Source organism: Bison bison, unplaced genomic scaffold (assembly GCF_000754665.1).
Source record: "Bison bison bison isolate TAMUID 2011002044 unplaced genomic scaffold, Bison_UMD1.0 scf7180017864487, whole genome shotgun sequence".
Taxonomy (NCBI): Eukaryota; Metazoa; Chordata; class Mammalia; order Artiodactyla; family Bovidae; genus Bison; species Bison bison.
The window spans coordinates 9,489,172-9,493,593 of NW_011495047.1; positions in this window are offsets into that span (position 1 = coordinate 9,489,172).

The following is a 4,422-nucleotide window of genomic DNA, read 5'->3' on the forward strand; positions in this document are numbered from 1 at the left end:
CATGACTACTGGAAAAACCATAGCTTTGACTAGATGGACCTTTGTTGGCAAAGTAATGTCTCTGCTTTTTAATATGCTGTCTAGGTTGGTCATAACTTTTCTTCCAAGGAACAAGCGTCTTTTAATTTCATGGCTGCAGTCACCATCTGCAGTGATTTTGGAGCCCCCAAAGATAAAGTCTGTCACTGTTTCCGCTGTTTCCCCATCTATTTGCCATGAAGTGATGGAACCAAATGAAGTGGGTCAGTGGGTATGTTCTTAGTACCAGGCCCGACATTGGGGGTGGGGGTGCCCTCTATTCCCACAGTCCCCACGCATCTAGACTCAGATATTTTATGTTTCCATTCATCTGATTGCTTGAATCTTACTTCTTTTCCCCCTTCAAAACCTTTTTTTTTTTTTTTTTTAAGGGAATTCCCTGGTAGTCCAGTGGTTAAGACTAGACACTTTCACTGCTGTGGGCCTGGGGTTTAATCCCTGGTTGGGGAACAAAGATCCACACAGCATAAGAACAATAATAACCCAAACTGGTTTTTAGTTAATTAAGGAATAAAACATTACCAACATAATGTAGTGGCTCAACAGCTGAGTATACACCTATAGATATGCATAATGCGTTCAGCAAAAGACAGATACTAAAATGGTTGAGCGGGAGAAGAGTGCCATTCACGATAGCCATTAGCAGTGGAATGGGTGAATAAGTGCTGATATTCTCATGCATGGGCTAGCACTTGGTAATGAGAATGAACAAGCAATAGGCACACCCAGCAATGAGGGGATGTCTCACAAACAATGTTGAGCACAAGAATCAGTCACGCCTTTGGCTGGAACTCCGATCTTCCAGTAATTCACCAAAATGTCCAACACAAAGGGAAGGAGAGGGGCACCCACCCCTTTCTCTCTAGGCCTTTCAGAAAACATGGAGTCAGTCCTTTGACCACATTCATGGGAATCTACAAAAAAGGTGATATTGTAGATATCAAGGGAATGGACACTGTTCAAAAAGGAACGCCTCCCAAATGGTACCATAACAAAACTGGAAGAGTCTACCATGTTACCCAGCATGCTCTTGGCATCCTTGTAAACAACTTAAGGGCAAGATTCTTGTCAAGAGAATTAATGTGCGTATAGAGTATATTGGGGCTTCCCAGGTGATGCTTGTGGTAAAGAACCCACCTGCCAGTACAGGAGTCCTAAGAGATGTGGGTTCAATTCCTGGGGTGGAAAGATCCCCTGGAGGCAGGCATAGCAACCCACTCTTGCCTGGAGAATCCCAAGGACAGAGGAACCTGGCGGGCTATCGTCCATGGAGTCGCAAAGAGTCAGACTCCACGGAAGTGACTTAGCACACACGCACGCCTAGAACATATTAAGCACTCTAAGAGCCAAGATAGCTTCCTGAAACTTGTGAAAGAAAATGATCAGGAAAAAGAAGGAAGGACTTCCCTGGTGGTCCAGTGGTTAAGAATCCACCTACCAATGCAGGGGGGATGGGTTCAATCTGTGGCCCGGGAAGATGCCACATGCCACAGAGCAAGTAAGCCTGGGTGCCAGGACTATGAAACCCTTGAGCCTAGGGCCCGCACACCACGACAAGAGAGGGTAGCTCCCACTCATCGCAACTAGAGAAAGCTCTCGTGCAGCAACAAAGACCCAGTGCAGTGAAAAAAAAATCAATAAACGCCCCTCCCCCCCACCAAAAAAAAAAGAAAAAAGAAGGAAGCTAAAGAGAAAGATACTTAGGTTCAACTGAATCGCTAGCCTGCTCCACCCGGAGAAGCACACTTCATGAAAACTAATGGAAAGAAGCCTGAACTGTTGGAGCCCATCCCCTGTGAGTTCATGACATGATGGGTGTAAAGAATCTAAAAGACCTGGAGTGGAAAAAAAAAAAAAAAAGGCCAGTCACAGAGAGAAATTCTACTTATCTGAAATTCAAAAATCAATCTAACGAAATTGACAAGATAGAACTCAGGAGAGTGGCAGCTCTAGGTGGGGGAATAACTTGGGGTTCCTGGGGGATTGGGAATACTTTGTGTTTTTTGAATTTGGGATTTGCTTACAGGGGTGTGCTCACTTTATGACAACTGAGCTGGTGTGCACTTACGGTTTGTGTGTCTTTATGCTTAAAAAAAAAATAGCCTACTAATTGTTACTGATAAAATTGAGATTCTTCCATATCCCTTCTTCCCTTTCTCCATCCTTCCTTTGCCAGAGGTAGCCAGTTTCCAGAAGCTAGGAGGTAGTCTTCCAAAGTAAGTTTTATATATACCCTTAGTCATTTAGTGTGGCTTTGGTGTCTTAAAATGTTAAATAAAATGTATCCTTCCGCTCCTTGCTTTTCCTATTTGGTGGTGGTGGTATTCTTTACTAAATTTCATGTTGCTGAGGTTAATTCAGGTTTGCTATGTGCATCTCTGGGTCATTAATTGGAAAGACTGATGAAGATCGTTCTGTCACATCTGTGGGCTCCCGTTTCTTTACCCATCCTCCCAGTGACAGTTGGGTTGTTTGGCTGTTGTGGCCACACTGCAGTGGGCTTTGAGCAGTGTCCCATCCCGCCCCTATGCCACCCCCTCCCCCCAACCAGGGCCTTCTGCCTCTCTCCTTGTTTGCCTCCTGCTCAGTCAAGTTGACCTTCTTTCTCTCTGTGCTTCCTCCACTCACTCTGGAGTCTTCTCCCCTCCCCATCTCCCAGCTGTCCCTCCCCACCCTGCTTCCCAATCTTTCTGACTCAGAAAGACCCAGGGTCTGTGCTGGGTGGAGGTGGGGGAGGGATGGAAGGGGCTAGCCTCTTTCTTTGCCACAAAGGCCCCTGTTCCCCAAGATAAATGACGATTTAAACAAAGAAATATTTCATTAAGGGTTGATATCTTAATGAACTGTGCCAGGAACCTCCAAGGCACTCTCCTCCAGACTCTCCCCCTTATTAAGGGGGGCTCCTACCCTGGGGTGGGGGAGGCTTATCAGTTTACCATATTGCCCTGAGTAGAGGACCATGCAGTGTGGGAAGCTGTTCCAGGGGACTGTGGAGGAGGGGAAGGCACCCAGGCCTGGGGGTGGGCCAGGTTGCCCCGCTTGGTAGCAGACTGGCCCAGTGCTGGGCCCTGGGAGATGTTTGCGGGGCTCACTTTTAGGCTCTCAGAGATGCAGGCCTTGTCCATGGGGTGGTGGGAAGGGGACTCTGTGCTCCTTGGTGGAAAATCATTCATTAAGGAATGAGAAATGAACAATAACCTGACATGCAGTGGACAATTTTTCCATCAGTTAGAACACAGTGTCTTTGGGTGAAATGAGACGACCCCCACCCCGCCCCAATCCCATGGAGGGATTTTCACAGAAAGAGAGAGAGCAGGACATAGGTAGGGATGGGCCTAAAAAGCAGACCTAGCGCACTTCCTCTGTCCACGCACCACACCCAGCCATTCCCCAAGGCAGGGGTGGTGGGGAATGCCCCAGAGACAAAGAAAGGCCAGGGAGGAGTGCATAGATGAGAATCCCTTCTCTTTTCCTGCTGTTCATCCTTCGAGAGCTACCCCACTTCTTCCTTCCTCAGAAAGATGCTTCTGATTGGGACTTCTCTGATGGTGGCTAAGACTCCAGGCTTCCAATGCAGGGGTCCCCGGGGTTCAATCCTTGGTCAGGGAACTAGATCCCACATGCCACAACTAAGAGTTCGCATGCCAGAACTAAAGAGCGCAGATCCTGCGTACGGCAGCGAAGACCCAGCACAACCAAATAATTAAAATATTAAAGAAGAAGGAAAGAAAATCCCACAGACTTAAATCCCAATTCTGTCACTTTCTAGCCTGAAATCCTGAAGCAGCAGGGCTTAATCTCAGTTCCTTCAACTCCAGAAAAGGGAGAAAGATGGTCTGGCAGAGGTGGCGAGAGAGTGTAACACCTGTAGGGTTCCCTGCGGAGGCTTCCTGTAGATCAAAGCCATGTTCAGTCTCTCTTGATCACCCCAGCCCACTTCCATCTCTTTCCCACTCCTCCTTAGCTGCTTGTGTTGATGTTACAATGTGTTGTTGGATAATTATTATTTCATAAGCACCAAGTAACTTCTAATACATTGTTTTCTTCCTTCACTGTTTAACCAAGTATGCCTCATCTCTCTAACTAGATAATAAACTGAGGTCAGAGCCCACGATTTTAGTCATTTTGGGATTTCCTCTTACGCCCAGCCTAGTGTGTTTTGCACAGTAAACGCTTGTTGATTTGGTTTGATTATTATTTGATAGTTTTCTTTTTTTAATAGTCTGACACCTCAGGGCAAGTCGACGTGCTGCAGGTAATAGCGAAGGAGCTGTAGAACCCATGCAGTTCCTGTGTCTTCAGTGATTGGAGGGAAAGAGCTGGGGGTCGAGGTGAGGACTTGGATTAAAAATGGGACATGATAGGACTTCCCTGGTGGTCCAG